At 39.2% G+C, this 16,062-nt stretch overlaps 2 non-coding genes across 2 annotated transcripts; both read right to left on the bottom strand.

Annotated features, from left to right (window-relative positions):
• Nucleotides 1-384: 384 nt before the first annotated feature.
• Nucleotides 385-525, bottom strand: LOC135478431 (U4 spliceosomal RNA). The gene has a single exon (XR_010445346.1). It is a non-coding gene; the product is annotated as a U4 spliceosomal RNA (small nuclear RNA).
• A 438-nt stretch (nt 526-963) lies between these two features.
• Nucleotides 964-1,104, bottom strand: LOC135478394 (U4 spliceosomal RNA). Its single transcript, XR_010445313.1, has one exon. It is a non-coding gene; the product is annotated as a U4 spliceosomal RNA (small nuclear RNA).
• Between the last annotated feature and the right edge of the window lie 14,958 nt (nt 1,105-16,062).

Below are 16,062 nucleotides of genomic sequence, written 5' to 3'. Positions count from 1 at the left end.
CGGGGCTTAAACACACACAAACGCAGACGGGTGGTTGTGCTCGTCACCATAATTCGGAAAAGGCTCCATCATTATTTTTAAGCTAGTTAGGTTATAGGAAAATTTCTTCGCTTTTCTTTAGAATACCTGATAACATTCCGGCGAGGAAAATTCCCCATGCCCCGGGAGGTGTACTATATGTAAATTTTTACAATTCTCTGACTATACATTTAGCAACATCATTACTAAATTTGGGAACTTATTTGCATTTGCTGCGTATGTGCCTGTCTTGCGGAAGGCGTTATTTTCAATGGCCCAAATGACATGCTTCCAACAAATAGATGACATTCAGCTTGCACTGAGGACAAAATGTTTGTGTTTCTATGTTTGAGTTAAGAATTGTTGCTCCCGTAAGAGCATCCAAAAATAGCGACCGGCGATCGTATTTCAGACCGCCAGCGCGGGGTATTGGGAATAGTTTTCAACTAGCAATAACCACGCCTCGGATTTTCCTCATTGGCTATGGTACCGCCACTGCGCAAAGCTGATTACTCAAGCGTCATAATTGAGAGCTCATTCAACTCTACCCGTAGCTAAAGACGGAGCTTCAACACACACAAACACAGAAGGGTCGTCGTGCTCGTCACCATATTTCGGAAATGGCTCCATCGTTATTTTTAAGCTAGTTAGGTTATAGGAAAATTTCTTCGGTTTTCTTTAAAAGACATAACATTCCGGCGAGGAAAATTCCCCATGCCCTGGAAGTTTTACCATATGTAAGTTTTTACAATGCTCTAACTATACATTTAGCAACAACCTCGTTACTAAATTTGGGAAGTTATTTGCATTTGCTGCGTGTGTGCCTGTCTTGCGGAAGGCGATTTTTTTGAATGGCCCAATTGACATACTTCCGACAAATAGATGACATTCAGCTTCTACTGAAGACAACGTTTGTTTTTCTATGTTTGAGTTAAAGAAATCTGGCTCCCGAAAGAGCATCCAAAAATAGCGACCGGCGATCGTATTTCAGACCGCCAGCGCGGGGTATTGGGAATAGTTTTCAACTAGCAATAACCACGCCTCGGATTTTCCTCATTGGCTATGGCACCGCCACTGGACAAAGCTGATTACTCAAGCGTCATAATTGAGAGCTCATTCTTTTTTTTCTTTGAAAAGACGTTTATTATACAAGGATATACATGCATTTAATTCATTCTGCGACTTCTCTATTTACAGGAATGGAGCATGCATTATGTACAACGATGAAGGATAAAAACAGGATGAGAAAATGCCAGCGACCCGCGCCAGCAACAGGTAAGTAAAAGAGATAAAGGTGAGTATATACAAATATTTATACTGATATTGACATGGTTTACACTAAGTAACACAGACAGACATAGACAATTATTTATAAACAGCATTTAGTAATCAATATACTGAGAAGTCGCAGTTAACAAGCAGGTAAGTAGTTTATAATACAAAAGTAATCCACATGCATTTAAAGCAAAAATTCTAACTCATTATTTACATTTATAAAACAGAAACGAAGGTCGCAGGACCACTGATCAAGAAACTGAGGGATAGGAAAACGACAGAAATCAACACGGATGCGAGAACGAACTGAAGACTCAAAGAGAGAAATTATGCGGGATCGAGTGAAAGTGCGACGATGAAGCCTGCGTTCATTTCTACACTTCCACACAATCCACTTCAACTGAGAAATAAGGAACAGAAACAAATCATTACAAAATTTGTTTTCACAAGGCGTGAAAACAGAAAACACAACAGTCTGAAGAGAAAAACGAACAGAAATTAAAGTCAAACGTTCAATCAAATCTGAAAGATAATCCCATAAGGGTCGAACAAAACTGCAAGAAAAGAACAGGTGCTCAATGGTTTCCCAATGAGTACCACAAAACAAACATAAATGGCAACGTGGCTCTCTACAGATCTTATTTAAAAAACTACCAGTATATAAAATTCTATTAACAAGTCTATACAAAAAGTTTTTAACATTATTTTCTAGAATATTTACATTTATGTTCTTATACACAGATACGAGGTCAATGGACGGGAATAACTTTAAAACAGGGGGTTGGACACAGACAGGGGAAACTAAAACAACATAGGCTTTCTTGGACGAGAAGGACAGTAGATCGGTGTCGGGGGATAATGAAACAAATTCAGAGAATGCTTTTAGGGCATTCTCATAAAACAAAGGAACTGAAACAGAATGAGGGATAAAATTACTTGCAAATGAAGGACAAAGAGTACGCAACTGAATACCCACCCAATAGACGGCGAAGTAACACCACATTGGGCACTCCTCCGTCTGAAATAAAGAAACAAAACGTTTTAAATGCATAAGGTAAAAAGCTTTCAACTTAGAGGGAATATGAACTAAACCAAAACCCCCAGAATGGACTGGATTGAATAAAACCTCCCTCTTTAGACACTCGTGAGTGCCTCCCCAAAAGAACTGAAAGACTGAATGATTAATCAACTTAAGGAACTCAGCAGACAGAGGCAAAACAGAACCGACATACCACAATTTAGACAAGGCAAGCACATTTATTAAAACAGAACGACCTTCAAATGAAAGAAATCTATTTTTCCATAAATTAAGAACATTTATCAGTTTGTTAACAAGTGGACGCCAATTTCTTTCATAGATGTCCTCTACAGCAGTTGAACCTATATGAATTCCTAAAATTTTTTTACAGCTAGAGTACATAGTGATTAAGTGCAGAGTTGGCTCGATCGATTTTGACCATCGACCGAGCCATAAACCATACGTCTTAAGTAAATTAATTTTTGAACCTGAACAAGAACCAAAGAGTTTACATAAATTAACTACAAGAATTACAGAAAGCCTTTGAGTAAGAGTGCAGGTAATGTCGTCTGCAAAAGCTGAAGCCTTAACTGAAATCTTGCAACCAAGAGGTTGAACCCCCACAATTTCAGGCTGTGAACGTATTTTATTAAGGAGAGGCTCTAAAGACAGCACATAGAGCAATGGGCTGAGGGCACAGCCCTGATGAACCCCGCGGCCCAGAGGGAACTCATCCGAAATAAAACCGTTGACAAGAACCGACGCTTTGGACTCTAAATACAAGAGATTAATCCACTTCCGGAAAGAAGGGTCAAATCCAAATGTCTCCAAAAGCCGGAAGAGGTATTCGTGAGAAACGCGGTCAAAGGCTTTCTCATTGTCAATACACAGGAACAAAGCAGGTAAGTCTTTCTGATCAACATAATCAATAATATTACGTAATAAATGACAATTATCTAAAATGGAACGACCCGGGACAGAACATGTCTGATCCGGGTGAACTAATGTGGACATAACTGAATTTAACCTATTACAAAGAACCTTAGAAATAATTTTATAATCTAAGTTTAATAAAGAAATCGGCCGCCAGAACTTTAAATTGTCGGCTTGTGAGGGATCTTTACAAATTAACTTAATATAACATAACCTCTGAGAATTAGATAACATAAAATCGTCGTAACATTTATTTATATAGACAACGAAATCAGGACCTATAACATCTAAGAAACTAACATAAAACTCTTTTGGTAAACCATCCGAGCCAGGGGATGCGTAATCCTTCATTGTCGCTAACGCAGCCCGAACCTCCTCGAGTGTAATAGGGCCCTCAAGCGATTCGGACTCAGCCAGGGACAATGAAGGTAAGTCAGAAAGAAAGTAATTAAGATAAGTATCTATAATAGTATCACACGAAAACAAATTAACATAAAAATCTCTAACAGAACTAATTAGCTGAGTGGTTTCCGAAATTATACAATTATTAACATTTATAGAATCAATTTGCTTACAACTGGCCGCTTGTTTTTCTTTATCAAAGAAAAATCTAGAGGGCTTATCGTCTAGATTAAAGTTGTCTGCTTTGGATCGTATTTTAATATCAAAACTAAAAGATACAATTAAATCATTCAACTCAACCTTTAAATCTGAAATAAGCGGGGAAAGGGGATCTAAAGCCGAAAGTTCCGAAATTCGTCGACGGAGAGAATTAAGCCTGGATTTACGAGCTTTTGAAATACGCTTACTATGTGAAATAATAAAGGATTTAACTTCCAACTTAAATTCCTCCCACCAGGCGTGAGAGTGGTCGGCTGTAGCAGAAAAGACAGACCATAAATCAAGAAAATCAACACGAAAATCTGGATCAGACAGGGCACTGACATTACAGTGCCAGTAGCCCGGGCCGACCCAAACTGAAGGTAAATTTGATAACTGAACGTTAATAAAGCAATGAAATATTGGATGCAATCAAAAAGGGAACCAAATCAGATGAAATAAAGATACGGTCAATTAAGCATGAAACTGAGGTACTTGTCCAGGAAACAGCAACTGAATTTGGGCTTAGACAACGAAAGCAGTCAACTAAACTATAATCTCTACACAATGACTTAAGTATCTCCGAGCCGACTAAGCCACGGCTCGGATTACCCCCTATCTTATCTAAAAAAGAATGAAAAATACAATTAAAATCGCCGGCCATAATAATAGGCCGGCTTGAAACGCAAAAGGGAACCAAAGAGTGAAAAAAAACTTGCCTTTCCCGCTCCCCAGAGGGAGCGTAGACAGACATTAACCGAAATTTAAAATTATTAACTGAACAATCAACGCAAATAAAACGACCGGACAAATCACGAAGGATTTTGTCAAACTCAACGGATAAAGAGGGCCGAAAAAGAATTCCGACCCCAGAAGAATAATTAAAACCAAAGGAAAATAAACACTTACCTCCCCAGATCGACTCCCAGGACTTCTGGATCACCAGAGAGTCAAGATGAGTCTCCTGGAGAAAAATAATATCATAACTTAAGGATCTGCAAATGGAAGAAAGAATTGTAAACTTATTAGAAGAAAGCAAACCATTACAGTTAATTGAATGAAATGATAAATTAGCCATTACAGAATTATATTGAGTCACAGGCGTGCAGCCTTAGCAAAGGAAAAACAAAACAGAAGCATATAAATTATTTTTTCTTTGGTTTCTTCCCTCCCATAGAACTATCAGAGGGGGAGGGAGAGCGGTTTCTGCGAGGCAGGGGCGATGTAATGTCCATCTCAGAATCAGAAGTTGCGTCCGAAAGTCCACTGACCGGACCATACCGGTTTGGAGTCGCAAAGTTGATCGCGGATGCGTCTTTCACAGAACGCCCACCTTTCACTACCATTCGGTACGTTGGGGACATTTCCCCTGAAAGATCAAGGCGGCGATCCCCCTCATGAGCCTCTTCACCATCTGCAACGTAATCATCGACATGCAATCCCTCCTCCCGAGCCTCACCTATCTGTTCCCTGGGAGCTTCATGTTCGACGACACCAACCTCTGTATTCTCAGGCTGGCTAACATGCTTTTCCCCGGTGTGACTGTGGCTGGGTGAAATGTAATGGGCTCGATGTACCTCCAACACAGCTAGCATAAGAAACTTTTGCCTCCACGTGCTCTTCTGTGTTATGCTTGTGCGAGCCACACTTAGCACAGATAACTTGGTCGCAGTTTTTCCGGACATGCCCCAGAGCACCACATCTAAGGCACTTGGGGTCCCGGCCTGGCACAACAACAAGACCCGGATACCCCTCCACAGAACCCGTGTAGGGAATGAGCTTTTTCCTGTCTTCTCCCACCTCCACCGTCACAATCCGCACACCATTGCAGATTTTGGTGCCCTGATGGTATTGAGCTTCAACTTTTATTACTTTACCGTACGGGGAGCAAAAGTTAGACTGTACATGGGTGTCTACTAACACAAAAGTGCGGTCTGCTGCCGTAACTTACGTAATAGCAGATAATATGTACACTACTCCAACACAAACTGCTGCTCAATGTCTCTCTCTATCAACAATATCGTACTCACAACGAATTGGTCTTGGACAAGAGTGAGTTATCTACCCTGGCCGTGTAAATGTACATGTATATATACATATATCCATATATCTGCATAAGTAAGCCCGAAAAATTAAAAAAATTATCTGATAGTTAAGAATATATAAATGTATATTTGCATTTGGCCATGACACATTAAATATTCCAGTTCAATTACCGGATAAATTCCAAATTAAACTACAAATATTAGGGAACAATAAATATATGAAGTAGACAGGGAAAATGACGTCATTATGTTTGTGTACCAAGCTACAGGGTACCAAAAGTGAAAAGTCACGGTTAACTAAATGTACAATCTATTTCTATTGTCTTTGACCATTTTTCAGTATCCTTCCAGTGAGCCCAAATCGTTGTTTATACGATAAGTAGATAAATAATTACCATTCAAAACTATACGGAAGATCGGCCCTCATTTCTGATTAATACTTGTCTCCTTTAGGCAAATCCCAATTCTCAATATATGAGTTGAAAATACTCACCTTAGTGATAATATTTGTAAACAAACTCTCATTGTTAATAACTTGTTTTTCCTCATGATACTTTATTGTGCCAGTAACCCACCTCTCCCTATACGCTTCTGTCTGGGACTGGTGCTTCTGAGGACGTACTATGTACGCACCTTTACACTTCATATTTTTTGTGATTTATTTTGAAATTCTTACTTGTATGTACTGGACTATGTTACACGTGATCTTACCAAAAACTACATGCGTAATAAACAAAAATTCGAGCTGTTATAAAGTGAGTACGATGGTAACCAGGCTAGAACATGTGCTTCTTTCGTTCTTAAATGTTGTTACGTCATGGATTACCTGAGTCAATATCGTGTGGCAATCGGGACTTGGTATAATTTTGTATGCTGTAAAAGTAGGGTACACCTAATCAAACTTATAAACTTACTGAATGAATTAACAGTGATTTGTAATGCTACTGACTCTTTACTATTTTGTGTTATTATAGGTATTCTTTGTATGTTAAACAATTTGAATTACGCTTTAATTGTCAATATCGCATTACTGCTGCGATGCGAAGATATACATAAAAATCCGGGACCACCAAGCTCGCATAACTTAAGATGTTGTCATTTTAATGCTAGGAGCCTTCTGGCTCAGTCTGATGATCAAATGTCATTATATTCTAAGTTAGACGAAGTCTCGACCGTACTTGTAAAAGAACATGATTACGATATTATTTGTGTAACAGAAACTTGGCTTAGTTCTGCCATACCAGATGAAAGAGTTAATATAGAAGGGTACTACATTATAAGGAAAGACAGAGATAGGCATGGTGGGGGTGTTGCCATTTATTGTAAGTCATCATTGAATATCACACGCAGATTAGATCTTGAAAATGAAATGCTATGGATTACAATTGAATTGTTCAATAGAAGTGTATTAGTTGCTGTATGTTACCGCCCTTCTAACCAATCAACGGAATCACGGGATCTTATTATTGATTACTTTGATTCTACTCTCACTTCTGTTATATCAGAAAACCCACATGCTTTACTAATATTTGTTGATTTTAACGATCGCTGCACTGACTGGAATAAATACCATGAAAAGAGTGAATTAAAAATGAAACTTTTCGACCTTTTGGCTGGGAAAAATTTATTTCAAATACAGAATGAGCCGACAAGATATACGGAAGACAGTGCTTATTTATTAGATCTAATAATCACTGACAACATGAGATATGTAATAGATTACGGAGTGGCTTGTCCCATGGCTAATCTTGACCACTGCACGATCTACTGTAAACTGGATGTTCTGTGCAATGATAAACCTAAATCTTTTAAAAGACATGTATGGGACCTTAAATGTGGTGATATAGACCGTCTACGTAACTTACTGTCTGTCTCACCCTGGGATATATGTGACGTTTTCACTGATATAAATGACAAAGTGTATGCATGGTCAAATCTTTTTCTGTCATGCTGTAAGGAAGCTATCCCAAATAAAGAAATTACCGTGAGACCTCGCTACAAGCCCTGGGTGACCAATGATGTGCGATATAAGTTACGAATTCGAAATAGATGCTTTAAAAAGTATAAACGATCTAAAAATGAAAAAGATAAATTTCGCTTCTATATAGCCAGAAGGGAGGCCAACACAGCCAAAAGAGATGCAATTCGTCGCTACGCTACACGTCTAAACTATCTGACCCAAATCTAGATACCAAGACTTACTGGTCAATCACTGTTGGGTTCTAAAGCAAAACCTCCAATACCACCAATACTTGTAAATGGTATAAATGTGTCCAGGGATATTGATAAGGCCAATGCTTTCTGTGCATTCTTTGCATCACATTCTGACCTTCCATCTCCTGTCCCCGACTTGCCGAACTTCTCCTTCGTTACTACAACTCGTTTAAACAGTATACAAATAACTGAAAAAGAAGTTGGTCAGTGTCTCAGTTCGTTAAATACAAGGAAGGCATCAGGTCCGGATGGGATCAGTAATTTTATGTTGCAGAGTGCAGCAGGAAGTATAGTACTCTCGCTTACTAAACTATTTAACTCTTCATTACAAAACGGCGTCTTTCCGTCCGCGTGGAAAAGGTGCCGTGTTTGCCCAGTATTTAAAAAAGGTGATCGACATTGTATTTCTAACTACAGACCAGTATGTCTTCAACCATCGATATCCAAAGTATTTGAAAAAGTCGTATATAAACATTTATATCAATATCTTACGATAAACAATATTCTTATTCCTCACAATGCAGGATTCAAAAGTGGTGATTCAACTATCTGTCAATTAACTAAAATCGTCCATAATATTTATAAAGGTTTAGACAACGGTAATGATATGTGTTTGGTATTCTTGGATGTGAGCAAATCCTTTGACAAGGTTTGGCACACAGGTTTACTATTTAAGTTGAGGCAGATGGGTATTGGAGGAATGTTACTGGCGTGGATAAATGATTACTTATCTGATCGATCAATCTCTGTTTGCCTCAACGGTAAAGAATCTAGCTCGAATCCTTCGTACTCAGGAGTTCCCGAGGGCTCTGTACTTGGTCCTTTGTTGTTTCTTATCTTCATAAATGATATAAATACTAATATTCAATGTGACATAAATATATTTGCTGACGACACATCCTTGTTAGAAGAAATTAAAGAACTATCAGTCTCAGAAAATAGACTGAACCGTGACCTTAACAAGTTAGCATCGTGGGCAAATCAATGGTGTGTCTCATTCAATGCTCTTAAGACAGTTTATTTACTTGTATCATTAAAGGGAAATCCTTCCTATCCCAAACTGTACCTTAAAGGCACGGAGGTGAAGAGCGTTCAGTCCCACAAACCCCTTGGGATCTTTTTACAACACAATGGGAAATGGGACGAATACATTAGAAACTTAGTTAATAAATGTAACAAAAAACTGAGTATTCTCAACCGATGTAAGAAATGCCTTACCCGAAAATGTTTGAAAACTCTATACTTCAGTCAAATAAGATCTACCATCGAATATGGTGACATCCTGTTTGACAATTGCGGTATAGTGTTGTCTCAAAAACTTGAAACAATTCAGCGAAGAGCTGCTCTTCTCTGTTCTGGGGGCCTACGTCGGACATCGTATAGTAAATTATTAAACGAACTAAGATGGGAACCGCTTTATGTGAGACGTAGATCCCACATAATTCTTCTCTTCCATAAAATTATAAATGGGCTATCGCCTCCTTATTTGAAAAAATTACTACCATGCGGAAATGAAGCTGTCGCCAGTACATACAATCTACGAAATAAGCACAACATCCGTCTTCCCAAAGGTCGTATCCAGTTGTACATGTCGTCATTTATTCCCCAAACAATTAAAGATTGGAATTCAATACCTCTCCACTTTCGTCCCGACTCTCTAGAAAAGCTTAAATCCTATCTCAAACCTAGTTTTGTTGACAGCATTACTATTTCCGTACTGTACGATTCTTTTGTAACATTTTCCTCGATACTGCATTGTAGGATGCGGATGGGACTGAGCGCTCTTCACGCAGACTTATTTACCAATGGCCTTTCAGATGACCAGTCTTGTCATAAATGTAATTACAAATGTGAAAATTCTCATCATTTTCTTATTGAATGTCCCGCATATGCCGCTCAAAGGAAGCACATGTTCGACAGGTTTACTAAAACGATTTCTCCAAATGCTCACTTATCTATTTTCCTTCCGCATTGCTCAAAACATATCTCAAATATTTTACTTTTTGGATCTAATGACCTATCTCTTGAAGACAATAAAACCATACTCTGTTCTGTGCACAAATTCATTCAAGATACTCGAAGATTTATCCATCGTACTCACCAAGTAGTTCAAACAAGCTCCTTTTAAGGTACAAAGTGCTAAGATTGAAACCCATTCTTAAATCTGTTATATAATCGGTACCTAATGAAGTATATGAGTGTGTGCAGTATTGGACGCCTATGTGTATTGTAAATATATTATGTGTATTGTAAATATGTTATTCTTCACTATCAAGTTTTTGATTATATAAATGTATGATGTATATAAGTTTGAGGAGACCCCCTAGTGACCCATGGGTTGTGGGATGTCCTCAGTAAACAAATAAAGAATTAAATTAAATTAAATTAAATTAAATTAAAGTTAGCAAAGGCTGAGTCTCGCACAAAGAAAGGAACCCAGTGAAATTTAACAGCGATGTGCGACCTGTAAAACGCAGTCACTGAACAATCGCAGTCAAAACGTCCTACCTTGAAAGGGGCTAGTCCAAGGGCGGATTCAAAACTCTCCGTGTCCTGAAAGCAGGCAAACCAGGTCCGGGATCCCTTGAGCTGTCCAACTGCGGAAATTCTGCTGTCCTCTATACCTGCTCCCCGGAAAGCGTCCTGAAGGCCTTTAAAGGCTTCCACAGAAGACGGGATGTGCCCAACCAAGGAAAGACGAACTGTATGCTTCATCCGGCCCAGATCAATCCCAGCCATGCTGAAAAAAGAACACTCAAAAAGAGGTAAGTAATAGCAGCTTCAAGAACACAAATTGGTCTTAGCCAAAAGGCCGAGAAGAATTCTACTGTACCCGTAGCTAAAAACGGGCTTCAACACACGCAAACGGGTCGTCGAACTCATCACCATTTTTCGCAAATGGCTCCATTGTTTTGTTCAAGCCAGTTTTTTTTGATGAAAATTTCGTTGTTTTTCTTTACAAGACCTGATAACATTTCGCCGAGGAATAGTCTCTATGCCCCGGGAAATTTATTATATGTAAGTTTTTACAATGCTCTGACTATACATTTAGCAACAACATCTGTACGAAATTTGGGAACTTATTTGCATTTGCTCCGTATGTGCCTGTCTTGCGGAAAGCGTTTTTTTCAATGGCCCAAATGACATGCTTCCGACAAATAGATGACATTTAGCTTGTACTGAGGACAAGCTGTTTGTGTTTCTATGTTTGAGTTTAAGAAATGTTGCTGACTGTAAACAACAATTCTGTTGTGGAAACTGAAGAAATTATTAAGGAAACAAAGAATTTTTATTCCGAGTTATTTTCTTGTGACCCTGTGTCTGATACCTATGTTAATTTTTTTCTTATCCGATTTGCCCAAGTTAAACAGTGTTGAGAGAGAGTCTTTAGAGGGCCCCATCACTATAGATGATTTACGTTCGGCAGTTAAAGCCATGAACAATTATAGTTCACCTGGCTTGGACGGACTTCCTAAGGAGTTTTATGCCTCCTTTTTGGATATGTTTGTTCTTGATTTTGTAAACTTTGTTAGTAAGTGCTTTGAAAAAAACCCCTTAGTTCATCTCAGTTGCTATCGTACATTACTTACACTAATTTGTAAGGACAAGGATCGCGCAGATAACCTTAAGTTTTGGCGCCCTATTTCTCTATTAAATGTTGATTTTAAGATTATTTTCAAAGTCTTGTGTAATAGGTTACGTAATGTTCTATCGTCAATTCTTCAGCTGGATCAAACCTGTTCTGTTCCCGGTAGAGCAATCACAGATAATGTTCATTTATTGCGTTCTATTATAGATTATCTCAACCAAAAACATATGGGTGGTATTTTTCTTTCTATAGATAACGAAAAAGCATTTGACAAGGTTAATCATGATTATTTGTTTAAGGTACTCGAGGCATTTAATTTTGGTCCTCAGTTCATTTCATGGATTAAGCTTTTGTATACTATCCAAAAAAAGAAACGCATAACCCGGTTTTTTGCGGAGGTGATGCAGCCTTTTCAATTATGCATAACTAAATAAGAATTGCTATTCTGCAAATATTTTTTACACATATTAAGGAAGGGTCCATATCTAGACAACAAGGCCATTAACTTGAGGTAAGACACTCACAATGAGTCTCCAACTTGAGTGGAATGTCAGTATCTGTTGTGACCACCACGGGCACGAATACCAGTTGTGACACGCCTTGTCATGGACTGGATGAGACGCTGGATAGAGGCCTGGGGAATGTTCTGCCACTCCTCCTGCAAACATGCAACTTGCTCTTGAAGCGTTTGGGGTTGAGGTTGACGTTGGCGTAGACGTCGATCAAGTTCATCCCACAGATGCTCAATTGGGTTAAGATCCGGGGAACGGGACGGCCAGGGTACCACATTTACACTGTTTTCGGCGAGGAAGTCCCTTGTGACACGTGCCGTGTGCTGTCTGGCGTTGTCCTGCTGGAACAACTCCCGCTGAACGTCAATGACAGGTAAGAGGTGTGGCTGCAGGATGGTGTCTCGGTAGCGTACGGCCGTAAGATTTCCCTGAACGTGGACAAGATTTGTACGTCCAGTATATGATATTGCTGCCCACATCATCACACTCCCTCCAATAAATCTGTTCACTTGGCGTACGCAGTTGGGGGCATAACGTTCGTGAGCACGTCTGTAAACCCGGTTTCTACCATCACGTCTCTGCAATAGGAATCTGGACTCATCACTGAACCAAATGCGTCGCCAGTTGCGTAGATTCCATTGCAGTCACGTTGTTACACCATCGGAGGCGATTGGCGCGATGGTGAGGACGCAGCACGTTCCCAACATAGGGCCTCCTGGCTCTCAGTCCATGTTCCCTCAGCCTGTTCCGCACTGTCTGACCTGATATCCTCCTCAGTCCCGGTATGCTGGCTGCTGTGCTTTCAGCTGTAGCCCAACGGTCACGCAAATGGAGGACCCTTATGTAGCGATCTTGGGCTGCTGTAGTGACACGTGGTCGACCTGAACGCCGACGGTCATCTGTTGTCCCAGTATTGTTGTAGCGGGCAGCAAGCCGTGAAATCGTGCTCTGGCTGACGTGTAGACGCCTAGACATGGACGATTGGGGCTCTCCAGCTTGAAGTCTTCCAATGGCAATATTTCTTGTGACAGTGTCAAGATGTGGCATGTTGAATCAGCTTGAAAACACCACTTGAAAGACGCCGATTATAGTCACACACTGCATGCTTTCCATGCGTAAGTTCGGCGTGTAAGACTGCACGTGATGCAGTGTGCTGCTGTATTTTTTACTTCTTCCAAAAACGGCCTCCAAACTCAACATTTTCAACCAAGAAATGTTTTGAGGAATAAAATGTGTGCTAACTGTGACTATTAACAATATTAAAACACATTTTGCTCATGAAATGAAAACAAAATGTATTTATTTCATTTTAAAATAAAACAAAACACCTATGCGTTTCTTTTTTTGGATAGTATATAATGGCGCTACAGCATCTGTATTAGTTAACGGATTTATATGTCCCGACTTTCCTTTGTCAAGAGGAGTTCATCAGGGGTGTCCTTTAAGCCCGCTATTGTATGTGCTATCTTTAGAACCTCTGTTAAACAAGATACGTTCTTCGGATGATATTCATGGTGTTAAATTACCAGGTTACAAGCATTATGTAAAGTTATCTGCCTTCGATGATGATGTGTCGTGTACCGTTACCTCACGATTATCAGTTGTTAAAATTTTAAATCTTTGTAAATTACTTAAAAGTGCTTCTGGGTCAAAAGTCAACATGTTAAAAACTAGAGCATTATGGGTTGGGTTGTGGGCAAATTGTACCCAATCACCTTTCGGCATAAGCTGGATAAATAATGTGCATAAATTTTTGGGGGTTTATCTTGGTCGGATGGTGTAGAAGGTGTTTATGAGGAAAATTGGGGCGGTACTTTTAAGACACTGTCCAAGATACTTAATTTATGGAAAATGAGAGATTTGTCATTTAGAGGTAAAGCCGTTTTACTTCACAGTTTGGCAGTTAGTAAGCTGTGGTATGTGGCTAACTTAGTTCCCATAAGTAATGCGTATATAAAACAGTTTGAGCAGTTAGAGTTTTCGTTTTTTTGGGGAGGACATGAACTTGTTAAGCGAGAGGTACTATATCGGCCAGTCTCGTTGGGAGGTTATAAACTTGTTTGTATTACTATTAGTTCCAAAATTAAAGCTTTATACTTAATGCATATTAAACGACTAGTTACCTTGAATGAATCAGCTGATTGCCCTAGGTGGATATACTTTGCTGTGTACTGGACAGGGTTCAATCTGATTCCACATTCCTCCTTTTCACCATTATTTTACCGACAGATGTTGTTAGCTTTTAAAGATTTTTCTTCCCAACATCCAGATGTGAACATACTTAACTGCTCTTGTAAACAAGTGTATAATACAATAGTTAAGGCCATAGCTGTACCTAACAAGATATATCGCATGTTCGTCTACATAGACTTTTCCATTGTTTGGAAAACCATTAGCTGTGACATTTTAGCTAACAATGTTCGAAATTTTTTATACAAATGCGTAAATCAGATCTTGTACACCAATGTTTTTTTACAACGCATATGTAGCTGGCCACGTCCTATTAAGTGTTACGTTTGTTCTGTAGGCCGAGAAGATTTAAATCACTTGTTTTTCTTTTGTCCTTCGGTTCGGCCTTTGTGGCGTGGTCTAGATATAAGCGTCAAGTTCGACATTCCTATACCATTCGTAGTCCGTAAAGGGCGTTCCAAGTCGATAATCGCAATATCCATTTCCACAACAACGTTTAACACTAACTCCCAAAGACAAAGGTATGTAAGAAATTGTACACATAAGAAATAAAGCCGGTAACACACAAGAGAGAAGCGCTCATCAGTTTTCAATGATGCCGAGGAGACAATGAATATTCCAGGCATGAATTCCATATCAAAGTTCAAATTCGTAGTCCGTGAATGAGTTCCATGTCAAATAACAGCTAAACAAGTATCTCAGTCGCGCTTTAATTGCATCTGTTCATAAAGGCATCATGCTGATGTAATTAGCATGACTACCTTTACGGCCCCTAGCCCCAGGTTAAGCGGTATTAGATACAGTTTGAAAATGACGAGCGTTACAGACCCCAACCGATCAGATTATGATTTGAAATTAACGGACGATTACGTCTTTCCCGTTAATATGTAAAGATCTCATGCTACAAGAGGCGCCATCTATGATGTTACACATGACATACAAGATAGACGGTTACACTGGGCAACCAGCGCCATCTATGTTGTTGAATACCATGTATGTGATAGATATGTACATAGGGATAACAGCGCCGTCTATGTGGTTGATCACAATGCAGATCGCCAGAGATTCTGAACGCTCTGTCCATACCTGCCAACGAGAGTGTTATACTCATTGTAAAATTTGAGAAACTTAGAATGAAGGCGTTTGATGGAATATCCTTGACAAACTAGTTTTTGAACTAGCAACTTGTGACGCAGATTAAAATCATCACAATTGACGCAAGATCTGACAAATGCTACAAGGCGAGATATGTATACGCCATATGCAGGACCCTTTGGTGTATTGCTATCTAAATAAGGATAATTTACAATATCAAAATTGAAATTATCCCTTTTGTCGTAAAGGCGGCGTGAAAGAGACCTTGTCCGTCTTTGTACAGATATAGATCCAAATAAGATGTACCATCAGGGCTATCTGTTGTCTCCTTTAAATCCTATGAAGGCGGATAGATTTCCTTCACCGCTTCAGCAATATGGGGATTATTTAACGCCAGTAGATCATCAATATACCGTTTGGTAAATGAAAAGGATCGAGCTTTAAAGATATTACTTTTAAGTAATTTCTGCATATAGTTGTATTCATATGAAAACAGGTATAGGTCTGCCAAAAGAGGCGCACAATTGGTACCGGTACCCATTGGAATACCTATGCACTGTTGGTAAATGGTAT

The sequence above is a fragment of the Liolophura sinensis genome, chromosome 11, assembly GCF_032854445.1.
Source record: "Liolophura sinensis isolate JHLJ2023 chromosome 11, CUHK_Ljap_v2, whole genome shotgun sequence".
NCBI classification, from domain to species: Eukaryota; Metazoa; Mollusca; class Polyplacophora; order Chitonida; family Chitonidae; genus Liolophura; species Liolophura sinensis.
Note: the sequence above shows the minus strand (reverse complement) of the source record. Positions and strands in the feature narration are given on the sequence as shown.